This window comes from Protopterus annectens, chromosome 2.part1 (assembly GCF_019279795.1).
Source record: "Protopterus annectens isolate FY-2018-M chromosome 2.part1, PAN1.0, whole genome shotgun sequence".
In the NCBI taxonomy this organism is placed as follows: Eukaryota; Metazoa; Chordata; order Ceratodontiformes; family Protopteridae; genus Protopterus; species Protopterus annectens.
Window position 1 is genome coordinate 1,608,837,664 of NC_056729.1, and position 14,109 is coordinate 1,608,851,772.

Sequence of the window (14,109 nt, forward strand, 5' to 3'; positions counted from 1 at the left end):
AAGTTGCATGAGCCATTATGGATTGATAGGTTACTTTACACAATAAGGAAAAGTATAAAGGGAGGTTAAGATAATTTTTTTCTCTAATAGTGTGAACTAGATGAGCAGTGTGCAAATCAGATTGTAGTTAAATAGGATGAAATCCTAGGTAGGTAGGTAAAAGAAGAGGTATTGTTGAAAACAATGATACTTCACTCAACTAAGAGGATGCCAGGTATATTACAATTTACGTTGTTCTCAGTGATACATACATGGTAACACCCCTCAATGAGATTTTTTAAAAGGGGGTTGTCTATGAGGACAGACTGATGAAGATGCCCGATTGCAGAAGCAGATTATATACAAAAGCAAAAGGAATATCCATCCACCAAGATGAAGCAATTTGATGGGCAACCAGAGATCATTTGCCATCAGCAGAAGACAGCCGTTTTGGATTCTGGGTATAGCTCTCCCAAAGCAGAATGTAAATAGGGCAACTTAGCTCTAGGTTAGGACTTAAGGCTTCTCATTATTGGGCTTTACATTCAAAGTATAGAAAATGTTGCAAGATAAATTAAAATCAAAATTTCTTCGGTATATAATTTAAACCTTCAAGATGATCCCTAGCAAACTTGGTCAGACTGAATAGCAGGGACATTGATCAACTTTCTTAACAGAAATGTCCACACCAGCCTTCATGTACTAGAACAAGTAAGTTAGCTGACTAGGTTAAGGGTAGAGATAGATTAGCATTTCAGGGATGGAACACATATACAAGATATTTAATCTTAAAGTAAGCACTGGATAGCAATCAAAAGCATAGAAGATATTTTTAGAGGGTTCAATGTTTGGGAAAATATTTACTAAATTTTACACCTACCAGTCTGTATCTGCAAAACAAGGGAAGGACTAGGATAAAATTCAGTCTGTTATGATATAGTTCATAGGTTAGTGCTAGGCTAACTGCCTTTGTGGGCCATTTTCAGCCTAGCCAATTACCCCATGTGAGAATCAAACCCTGCACTTTATGCTTGTAAGGTAAACACCTTAACCATGATGCCAACCAGCCACCCTAGTGTTGTAAGAACAGAACTTTATAATGGCTCTAATTGTCAAAACAGAGCAGGTGTGTGACTGTTTATTATGGGCTGTCTACTTAAGATAAAAGGGAATAGAAATGCAAGTAATATTGATAAGGGATTCTGGGGTAGGTGGGGAATATGACTGCACTTATAATGTAGAAAATGAAAATATGTCCTGTAAGCTTAATTTTAGTACCCTATGTCAGGTTAATAGTAAGTATGTTAATGGAAAAAGTTGTAAAACTAGATAGTAGTCAGAGTGGAACTATTCAAGGATGCTCAGTAAAGACTGATATGTTAAAACAAATAAAGATATTTTGGCATACTGTTCAATGAACATTTATCCTTCCATACTCATACAAAGGTGCAAATTGTGAAAGTATCAAAACAACTGAAAACTCATAGGAATTCTCCCACCTGCTTATGCCCAAAGCCAGAGAAGAACTTGTGATAAATATACCCTTCCTTAGCATAGTATAGTGCTTTCCTGTTATTTTACTCCTATCTGCAAAAGCACCAAACTCATCTAATTTACATAAAATAAAATACTACAGTTTATAAATCTTTTACCTTATTCTGAGCAGAAGTTTGAAATGCCAACTAAAACAGCCTATTACAATGGGGGCTATATGCCTTTCAAATTCTCTAACTTTTAAACTTATGAAATAACCATATTGTCCTAAATAATAATAATAATAATAATAATAATAATAATAATAATAATATTAATAACATTCCTTAGGGGATGATACAGACACTTAGCTTGTGCAACCATCATTTTTGTCCATCTATAACAGAAGAGATTTTCTCTAAAATAGTCCTTTTGTTCTGGGATATTATATCACCTCATATAATAGAAGTAAAACCCTTAAAAACATTTAAAACAAAAAAAAACTGAAACACACTTAATGGAAAGCAAGTACAGGTATTATGAGGATACAGAATGAAGCCTCAATAACCTTTAATCATTTTACAGTTTCTAAGTAAACTATATGTCAGTTTTCCTATTTCCGAAGACTATATTATTTTCATGCGTAAATGCTGTATGGAATATATCTTTTTATATTGTCATACTCTTAGTCTTCCTCAGTCCTACCTCCCGGTTTAAAAGCAGTCATTATTGTTATAAATTTACTTTCTGCTTCTAACATGTCTAACATAGGGTTTGAGGGCTGGCATAATGTTTAAGTTGTTCACCTCACAGACAAGAGGTATAGGATTTGATTCTCATTAAGGGAAATTATCTAGGCTTAAAATGGCCCACAAGGGCAGCTAGCCTAGTATTTACCTATGAACTATATAGTCATTTAAATCAGTAGCCTGTATTGATATAATATTATGATTTCTGCCTGCTGGTACATCATTTGATAATGTTTATGAATATATATGTTTTCTTTTGTACTGATGGTTATCCTCACTATATCTATCTGTCTTTATTATCATGCTTTGTGGCTGCTGTCACTGTATCATTATATTTTATTTGATGGCTTTCCTGCCCTGATTAATAATGGAAAGGGGTCCCTCAACTGTATAATGTACACTATGATATTCATATACAAGAAACAAATAATCTGACAAACTAAATTAATGTATGCATGCATGCATACATTAATGAATAAATGAATATCATAACTACAGTGGGAAATTACTTGATTTCAGTCAGAACCTACAGGATTTGAACAAAATCTCCAGAGCTCCTAGAACTGGAATATGCTACAGATTTGTGGGTTTGAGTGGTTTCCCTGACAGTATCAAAAAAAAAGTCACAATCAGTGAAGTTAGATGCCAAAGACAAAAACAAACTCAATGCTGGTAGGGCCCAGTCTCAAATGACATTTCTTACACCATTTTTGGCACTTTTATGTCGCACTGGGAAAAATACTATGTAAAGTTCAGCTGAAGTGTCAAAAACGAGACAAAAACAGCAACAGTGTTTGGATTATCTTGGGGCACTTGTTGTCTTCTACACAGTCTCTGACTCTCAGATAATCACTCCAGCCAAGTCAACCAAGAAATCTGCCAGAAAAAGTGTCAGACTGGAGACTAGCTGTCCTTCTTGCTCCTGGACTCAAGCCTGATTTATGTCAGGACTCATGCCTGTAGTATCTAAACATCAACAAATGAGCAGAGCTTTGTTATGAGCGGAGTGTCTAACTAGGGAAGCAATGTTGCATTAAAAACAGAGTAAACATTAAAAATAAACTGTCTGACTTTGGCTTGCCTAAGTAAAAAGAGTGGCCACAGCCAATCTTCATGATCATTCATTATCTGCCTATGATCCAGCTGGGTTATGTCTTCAAAACAAAACTCTGCACAAGGAATTTTAAATGGAAGAATGATGAAGGGCGACAGCAGTGTAGAGAAAAAATGTTAAAGATGTCTGCAAAAAGCATTTTTAAATTGAATGATTCTGACTGTATCTTATGTAATATTAATTTGAAGCAGTCTTATTTTGTATATATTATATATTCTACGCATATTTTATATTAGTATAATTATTAAACAAAATGTTTGATGCATATCTCATTCATTTTGCTTATAGTGCTTATTTAAATGTCTATGTACTATGTGGAAAAAATGCATGTTTGCGAGTGAGTTATATCTGCTCGGAGTGCATATTTAGTGTCTAAGTTCTAAGTGGATAAACCACGTGTTTAGTTACATTGTAACTGTTTGCAAATGAGTTATATTACTGTGTTGGAACAACTAACTGTGTTAAAACGTAGAGAATACTTACCGTTCTGGTATTAAATGTAGGAAACAAGTGTGTTAGAGCTCACAGTAAAGGTTTATATGTCTGATATAGTTTGGTAGTGACGAACTTAAATTAATATCTAGCACCACTAAATGCATTGCTTCTGAAGCTTGGTGTGCTTGAGCCCAGCCTAATCCATGGCACCTCTTCATATACTGCTAGTATTGTAGTGAAAGACCACTTGCTTAACAATATCTGGAAGTGCAGCTAGCAGAGCTCAACCTATTTTTTGTTGAAATGCATAGTGAACTGCTAGTTTAGTTTAAATGCCATGGTTACACTAGCGTCTGGGCCTGGTCATTAGATTGACCTTTTAACTATGTAGAGGCATAGTATATAGAAGGTTTGTATCTCTATTTTTCACCCTATTTACCCAGCGTTTCATCTTTTTTCTCTTAGTATACAGCCCCTGACCTAACTCTGAGCAGTCCTGTGCCTGCAGCATTCTTAAACTGTGCTATCTTCTTCCTAACAAAAGAAAGGGATCCTGAATAAAGGCGTCAGTTAGCAAATTACACAGGAAATAACTTGTAGGTTGAAGCCTCATAACTCTGATTATTTAAAAGCTTGTAATAAAAACTGTTGCTCTGCTAATTTAATATAATCTGAATATTGTGCTTCTAAAAGCGAGCTAGCAACTCGAGAAGTAACTGTTAACTCTCGCTTCACTCAGGATGACAGCTGTTTGGCATTACCAAGGGACAGGTTGGATTTAGAATCCCCCTCCTAGTTGTGATAACAGTAACGGCATTTCCATCAAACCACCTGCATTTTTCCATCTCCTCCAGCCATTTCTACACATTCCCTGCATTATATTAAAATCTGTAACTGTACTTTACAGTTGGGCCTTATTTTAATTACCTGGGAACAACCTCTCTGATTGTTTTTGGAGAACCAGGTTCATACCCGCTCCATTCCACCCTCGCTCCGCTCAGGCTCCACTTCACTCCTCTGCCCTACCCTTTTTCCCACACACCCCTACTCTCCTCAGACTTATAGCCATAACCCAAAACCTCATCCAATCAAATCATCACACTCCATTTCCAACTCCACCCATACCTTTCTACCATCCCTCCCTTACCTCTACTAACTCCTATACCCTCACATACCTATACCTCAACTACCTCACATACCCTCCATATTCAATCCAAAGTTCTTGCTCCCCCAATAATTTTCCTACTCTCTCTACCATTTTCTGCTCTGTAGCAAAGTAAGCCTTTTACTCCTTTGTAATACTCCTATTTACTGTAAATAATCAATCTCACCTCATACCTGAAATGACCACTCCCATACATCCTGCTAAGTCAATCAGATTCATGCTAAAGCAGCCTCACAAAAAATCAAAATGCCACTTATCCCTTCTTCTGGCCTCACTATACCTACTAATGCTTACAACTATCATTACCTCTTATCACACCAGTCTCCTCAAACCCCCTCCATTCCACTCCACCTCTAATATCCATCCCATCAACTTAAAACATACTGACATCTATATAGGTAGTTCCAATCTTTAATGTCACAACCTTCACCCAAGCTAAAATAGCAAAACCACGTTATTCCAACTTATCCAGTATCACCTCAAAATATGACAAACTCCTTAACAAATACCTGAAATATGTCATCCAAATTGTCTCTAGACTAACCCTGTGTGGAGACATACATCCAAACCCTGGTCCAATCAACAATCACCAAACCTCAGAACCACACCCTAGTCTGCAAACAAACACTAATCTGATATATATTATATCTACTAGAGAAAAAGCTGACATATTGATTTTGAATATGAACATAAGAAGTATAAAAAAAAACAAAATTCATGAGCTTCATGCTAACTTTGCTCTCTACTCACCAGATATTATTATATTTATAGAGACCTGATTAAATACCAACAATAATAATAATAATAATGAGTTCCTACCCCCCCGGCTACAACATTATACACTCTGACAGAATAAAGAAAAGAGAAGGTGGGGTAGCTCTACTGTACAAAAAACACCGCTCCATAGAAATACTATCTGACAAAACATTAGAACTAATAATATATTATTAGAACTAATAATATATCTATACTGGAAAACTTACTATACTGGTGCTGCAATAACCTACCTCAGGAAACACTTATAATAGATGACCTTAATATAGACTGGTTAGATTGCAAATTTCCACAGCCCAAAAGACATATAAACCTACATGGTTTCTCCCAACTCATCAAGGGACCAACAAGAGTCATTAAAACTTCAGACAGACAGTCCACCTTAGACTGGATGCTTACAAACAGATCAGCCCTATACCTACTCTCAGGTTGTCTACCAGACAGCCTCAGTGATCATTCTCCCACCTATCTGATCAGGAAGAAAACAATACAAGTTAAACAACACATTATGCTACAAATAAGCAATAAAAAGCAACTTAACCCCTGCAAGCTTACAGAGATGTTAAAAAAACTGTAATTGGACACCTCTAAAACTTCTACCATTGCAAGATGCAGTAAAGTACTTCAATAATACTTTTCTTACCATTTTAGATGCACAGGTACCAAGCAGATATATACGTATTAACACCAACTATGCCCCATGGCTAAAAAAAACAAAACCCTAAATCTCCTCAGGCTTGGAAATAAGGCTTGAACTTCCTGGAAAACTAATAGGACTCAACTCACATTCAGACTTACCGTGAGCTTAGGAATAAAGCAAAAAAGCAAATTAAAACCAATAAAGTTAACTACTACACTGAAATACAAGCCAAACACCAGAAAAACCCACAAAGATTTTGGTCCACCATAAATAATATTCTACACCCAGAAAAAACAGGACCCCCCCCCCCACCAAAAGCAATAATGTAGATAATATTGCCACACAATTCAACAAGTACTTTACTGAGATCATCATAGAACTAGCTAAAAATCAAACACCAACTACAAACAATCCATCTCTCCCATCCCCAAACATCGCATCTACCTTCGCTCTGCAACCAGTTGCAACAGATACCATCAAAAAACTTCTAAAAAAAACCAAGACCAACCACACCAGCAGCCGACAATCTACCCGCAGAATACTTAAAGCTGACAGCAGATGGTATAGCATACCCTGTAGCAATAATAATCAACGGTTCAATAGCAGAACAGCAGGTGCCTACCATCTTACATTATTTCACTACATAAGGGTGGACCATCTACCAACCCTAACAACTATCGACCTATTGCAATATTGTCACCACTCTCTAAAATTCTAGAAAGAGTAATTCATAAGCAAATCACAGACTACCTACTTAATAACAAACTCCTCACTAATACCCAGCACGGTTTTAGGCCATTCCACAGTACAACAGCGTTACTGTCATTTACTAACACCATCAATCTTCATAGGAGCCGCAATCAATATGACTCTTCTATCTTCCTGGACCTGTCAAAAGCATTTGTTATGGTCTCCCATACCCACCTCCATAACATCCTTACAGACTTAAATTTCTGCAATACCACACTTGCAAGGTTCAACAATTACCTCACAGGATGTCAACAAGCAGTCTTATGGAAACAGACCTATCACTCTTCTTACTAGTTGAACTAGGAGTTCCTCAAGGCTCTATACTAGGCCCACTCCTATTCTCAATATTTACTAATAACCTTCATCTGGCAACCACTTATGCATCGCTCATACAATAGGCAGAAGACTCAACTGTGATACCTTCTGCACCCTCCCTGCTAGAACTTCAGTCACTTACTCAGAAAGCCTTTCAGGAAGTTGAGTCCTGGCTAACAAATGCTAATTTAATCTTAAATCCTAAAAAGACCAAACTATTTTAGTATTTTCACCCAACAAAACTCCTTTCCCCCCTAACACTTTCTATATCACCTTCCATAACAATACCTGCATAACCCCCTGAGAGCATACTAAGCTACAGGGAATAGAAATTGACCATAAACTCAGATTTGATGTTCATATATCTCAGATGGTTAAAAAAGTACAAAACACTCAGTACCCTACATAGAAACAAACACTACTTCACAAATAACACCAAAATAGCTATAGCCCAAACCCACCTACTCTTCACCTTATTGTATGCTGCACCCATTGTCACTAATCTGAAAACATCTCATTTACAAAAACTTGAAACCTACTACAATAAAAAGCAAGATTAGCCACAAATTCCCCAGCTAGAACTCATCACTGCCTAGCACTCAAACAGCTCGATTGGTTAGAATTGCCCCAACTATTACACTATTCACAACTCTCAATGGCATATTAAATCCTCTCAGAGCCTGAAAAAATACCTGCTCTACGCACCCTCATTAAACCCTATACTGCTGCCAGAACTCTCAGATCCACCGACCAAAATCACATACAAACCTATATATCCAAAAATCAAGCAGGAGATTCCCTCTTCTCAAACTATATAGGCAAGCTTTGGAATGTCCTTCCAACTGATCTTACCTCCCTGTCATCATCAAAAACATTTAAACCAGCCTTACAAAACTTCCTTACCAAATGGATATGCCCTTGCGCAACTCCTGGCTGATCAATAACTCTATAGTCTCCACAAGCACCTATCCAAATGCTTTCTACCACACAATTACCACTAACATATCAAATAAGTAAAATTATAAAAGTATAACTCTAAAATTCACTTGTTCATCACTGTCTTCTCTGTAATAACTCCATGAAATGTATAACTAATAATCTGATAACTGTTTACTGTGAGTCTCACTACAAATCATGTATAACATTGCCACTTGTGACCTGCTGTTCCTATAACATTAGAATAATACTGTTATATACTCCATGAGTGTCTAGCCTTGTTATATGAACAAAAAACTATGTAATAGAGTAGAGTATTCCTACTCACCATTTCTTGACTTGTATTAGACATTTCTGTGCCATAGGTGTATATATTTGTGCTTCTTATTCTGTACTTTACTGGTATAACTGCAGCTTTTCAGCTCGGGCCTCCAGTGAAAAAGGACATGTGTCCAGTTGGACTTCCCCTGTTAAAAAATTGTAAAATAAAATAAATAAAATACATTTTCTTTTATTTTTCTGAAGCACTATGAATTCCCAGTTTTGGGGATAAATTGTTTATGGAGAAATAAATATTTCTTGTAACTGCACTTGACAATTTGTGCACATTGAAGTAAGAAAAGAGGTGAAAGGATGAAAGGAAGGTCAACAAGTGAGGCACATTTCAGATTTGATATTTCCTTTGTATAACCATTCCTGGCAGGTTACACAGTCCTGATATAAAGTATGATGTAACTTGCTATTAGCTTAGATTTTTTACATTTTCTGGGTTGGATGTATGAGTACTCTCTGAAGATGAAAGTGAATAATAGTAACTAAGTAGCATTCGAAACGTATCCTTCTGAGAGCTGGGAACAATTGTCCTACTGTCTATTTGCATGGCTTCCACTCAGCATATCCAGACTAGCTGTCCCTACAACATGCTATATTGATCTGACACATCCAGATGTAGAGCAACTACTTTGCACGTGGACAAGTTTAGAGCAGTTAGTTTCATCAATGAGCACCACTACCACCATAATTTAGTATTATATAACCTAGTCTATCTGAAACCCCATAGACCGTCTTTAGTAACCTTCTGTTAATCCCCTATATGCACCCCCCTAGTTGCTTGCCAAATGACAGGTTTGGTCAACATGGAAAAGCAATTTCCAAATGTCTCCATAGCCAGTTTGGTGGATGTGGACTTCTTGAGACAATATAGCAGTTGTCCTATTTCCCAGACAAATTTAATCCTTGAAAAAAAACAGACAGCATACAAGAGATGTAGATAATTGCACAGGAGGCAAATATATTGCATACAGGAAAGGCTGTTAAGGACACCCACACTACACCCACCACTCATACAGCTCAGTCCACACATAAACCACTTTATGCTGAGACACTCAAATGTAATCTTCCCAACCCCTAAAGACCTGCTAAACTTACCAGTTGCAAAGCTTATCCTCAGCAAACTCAAAAGCAATCAGCAAAAGAAATACCTAACACCTCACATTTACCCATACCCAGTGGAGCCATTAAAACAAAGCTGATAAGGTAAACAAACATATTGTCCAGGACTTTAGTCATAAGGGACGACATTGCATGACACACTGATGTCTTACTCACCAGGCTGGACAAGAAGATAACAGTTACTTGCCTAATGGGAACCAAGATCCATCAAGTTATGCATGCACACAAGTCATTGCACCATAGGTACTAGTATGATTCAGTCATTGTCCATGTGTGCGTAAATGACTTATGATATATCTCCATAGACTTTATGAAGCGTGACATTATTGATCTGTCATAATATGTGTCTCAGGCTGGTATGATGGTGCCAAAATATCAACAAATGATGACTGATGATTGATTTCAGTAATTGGCTTTGTTTCTGATGTCATTCTAGGGGAGATACAACATTTGTCAGCATGGGAAAACATGGTTAACAAATCATATTGCTTTCCTAAGGATGTCCTATACCCCCCCTCTAGACTTCCAAATTTGGCCAAAATGTTATCATTCCCCATAAAGCCCTTTTTAGACAATGACACAAACCATCTGACATAGCATTAAACCCAAGGAAACCTTATGGTATTACTGCTCAATGCCAGGAGCTTAAACAAGAAACTCCACTTCCTACAACCTCTATATACCCTGGAGAATATAGACATCTGAGCAGTTACTGGGACATAGTTTAAAGCTGCAGAAAGTACTCTGGCAGTGTAAGGCTTCAGTGCCTTCCACACATTTAGACCACTGACTGCACAAACAGGGACTAAAGGTGTGCCAAACTGATGGTTAATGGTAACAGAAAAGTGGTGTTAGCTGGTAGCATGGTCCACATATAAAATATATACTCCAAAACCAGCCAAGTATGTAAAAACGTGTTTAATAAAGGCAGCCACACAAAACACTCGGTAAGCACTTTCACCAACACATTATTGGCTTCATCAGACTGTTAATACATATAAAAAAATATACCCTACCCTTAAATACCCCAGTAGTACATCAAATGCATTTCAAATAAAACAATCAGATGTCCCACATACAATGCATCATACTCCATCATTAACATATACCACTTTTCTGTTATTTTTACTTGCTTTTTTGTGGATATACAGCTGGTTTATCCATTGGGTGTTTCTTTTTACTTGTATGATGGTTAATAGTGTTAACATTCACTGAGCTAAGTGATATAGCAAACCTGCTGGCTGATAAAATCAGCTGAACCTTTAACCACCCCACTCACCCCAGCCATCTGCCAAGAAATACCTACAAACATATCCCCCCAACTATTAACTGGAAGGAGTCCTGGTGGCACACTCTAAAGCCAAAAACACAGCTTCATTGGTTCCCAACAATATCCTGGCATGCCTCCTGAATAGTCTGAAACATGACCTATCAGGGCCAATGGAGTCACTATTTAACTATAGTCTCAAGACAGACTTTGCACCATGATAATGAAGGACTATAATGGTCGTCCCTCTTCATAAGGGTTGACCATCAACAGACCCTGGAAATTGCAGATCCATTAGTCTCACTAGTCTTATATGCAAAGCCACAGAACAAATTATCTTGGAAATGATCAACAAAGACAGGTAACCTTCAGATAGTAGATCCAACCCAATATGGCTTTGTCAAAGTAAGGACATGCCTACTAAACCTGGTGGACTTCTTTGAGACGGTCACCAAGGCAATGGATGAGAGGAAAATGATGCATACTGCCTATCTCAACTTGGCTAAAGCTTTTGATACAATGCCTCTCTCGAGCATTGCTAACAAACTCACCAAATTAGGCATAAACCCTCTATATAACACTTTTGATTGCCAGCTGTATCAGAGGTTTGACCCAGGAAGTTAGGATTGGTATGATCACATCTACAAAAAGGGAGTCACCAGTGAAGTCCTTCAGGGCTCCATGCTGGCCTCACTCTCCTTTAGCATTTACGTCTCTGTAAAGGCCAATGTCAAAGGTCTGTGACTGACCAAGTTTACTGATGACTGCTATCTAGTCTTATTCAGACAAATGACTGGTGCCAAAGTCACAGCTTAAATTTCAATGCCAGGAAATGATAATAGTACTTTCTGTGAAGTTGACCACCTAGGGAAATTATGTTATTGATAAACATCCTTAAGACTTTACCCAGTAGTCAGACATTTGGGAACACATGTAGATAGTAACTTGGCCTTCGAACAAGAAGTGCCAAGGTAGTAAAGAAATCATTCTATGCCACCTAACTTATAAAAAAGGGCATGGCATTTAGATCCAGGAAAGTCACTGTGCAACTTTATTTGGCCTTATCAGACCCAATATTGAGTACAATGCTACCTTTGGCATGTATGTGACTAGACATACACAACAAGTTTAACATATACAAAGGTTCTGTAACTAAAGAATCCAGGGCATAAATACATTGTCCTATGCAAATCGTCTTAAAGCCCTATCTCTATACTATAGTGTAGTCCTATAGACTACGGAGATGCAGTCTATGCCTGGCATAAAAGGAATCCTTGAATCGCACTCTGATGGACATTTTGCACATCAGCAAAATGAACAGCACCAGAACTACTAGATCCAAGGATTTAAATTCTGCTTGTGAAAAAATAGGACATGTTGGAGAGATAGATATGTACCTTAGAGAATCCACATTCTGGAATAAGATTCCCCAGCCATGTGAAGTAGTTCAAACATAACCTAGATCAGTGCATGTAAATAAGAACTTCATCCTCAGTTTGGCCCCCAGGTCTCTGATGGACAGAGGCAGTCAGTAAATCATTTCCAAACTAACAAACTTCTTCTATAAAATGTATAGTGATGTCCAAACTAACAGGTCCCTCTACCAGTATAAATGCCAATGAAACAACAGCTAAAGGGACACAGTTGTGTTGTGTGGCTAGGCTTATAAAGGCTGTTGTTGTCATTAGCCTAGTATACACCAATGAACCTATGTATCTATAGTGTTTTCTTATGCTTTTAGTACTTTCCATTTCACAGTGCAGGACACTAGATAAGCTCATCTAAGAATTTGCCTATAATAGCAGACCTTTACCTGAAGCCTGCAAGGGATATATCTATTATAATCTTTTCTGCAGATGGTGCACCAGGTGATGGCCGCCCCACAAGAACCTCAAGCCATACACATAAATCTTTGATCCCTCTGCTGGGACAAGTACAGAATGCAAATCAGCGAAGGGTTGTTTATTGAAAAGCAACGACTCCAACTGAACTGGCATTCTTGTTGGATTTCCAGTTATAACTGTAGTACAGCAGTGTTTAAGCCCAGTAGTGCTTCAGTCTCCAAGACCGATCCCTTAACAGCATTTTCCTTCTTATCCCACCTGCATCCTGACTCACTCAGTTGCCTTCTCTGTCAACACATATTCCCCAGAGAGCTCTCAGGGGGTTTATTCCCTTCAAGTCTTTCCTTTCCCTGGCAGGATGTTTGCATGGTGAGGCAATGGGCATCCTGAAGAGTCTTTCTTAAAAACAAATGCTGTCTCACCTTGGTCATTTCTAAGACTGCACCCACTTGCTTAATGCATTACACTGGGTATAGGGGGCATTGCAAAGTTGTTTCAGGCCTATACCCATCCAGCTTGTTAGGATTAGTAGCCAACGTTTTTGTACGGCAGACTTGCCAGTTTCAACCCACGCTAACTGGAGACTGATGACTACATCGGTGCCTTAGAAAGGATGCATTTTTCTATCATCAGACATCCCAACACACACATAGAAAATTATTTACAGTTTTCTGCTAACTGTCTTAATTGAGTTGGTATCCAGCCCTTAACATAGCATTGTGACTACCGAATTTTCCACATGTCCCCTCAAGGGGGGAGGGTCTTACCCTTTAATATTTATTTCTGACTCCATATTTCCCTATTGGCCAGGCATTATGAAGATCATCCTAATACTGGGCATTCCCTACACATAATGCATGTATATGTAAACATCTCTATCTATCTGAATATATATATATATATATATATATATATATATATATATATATATATATATATATATATATATATATATATATATCAGTTCATTTCAATTGTTCAAATTGTTAATTCCTCAAAAACTACACATAGTGGCAAAATAGTCTGAAAATTCACTGATAGCAATTTTATAGTTGTTGCATGTGCAGGACTGTGTTAGAGCAGGGAATAGGAATTTGCCTTTTCCTCACTGAAATTCACTATCAGATATGGTATACATAAGTTATAGGGTGTATGGGGGCACATATTGACTGCACAGACTACATAGAGCTACAGTTAATTTTTTGTACTCACACAT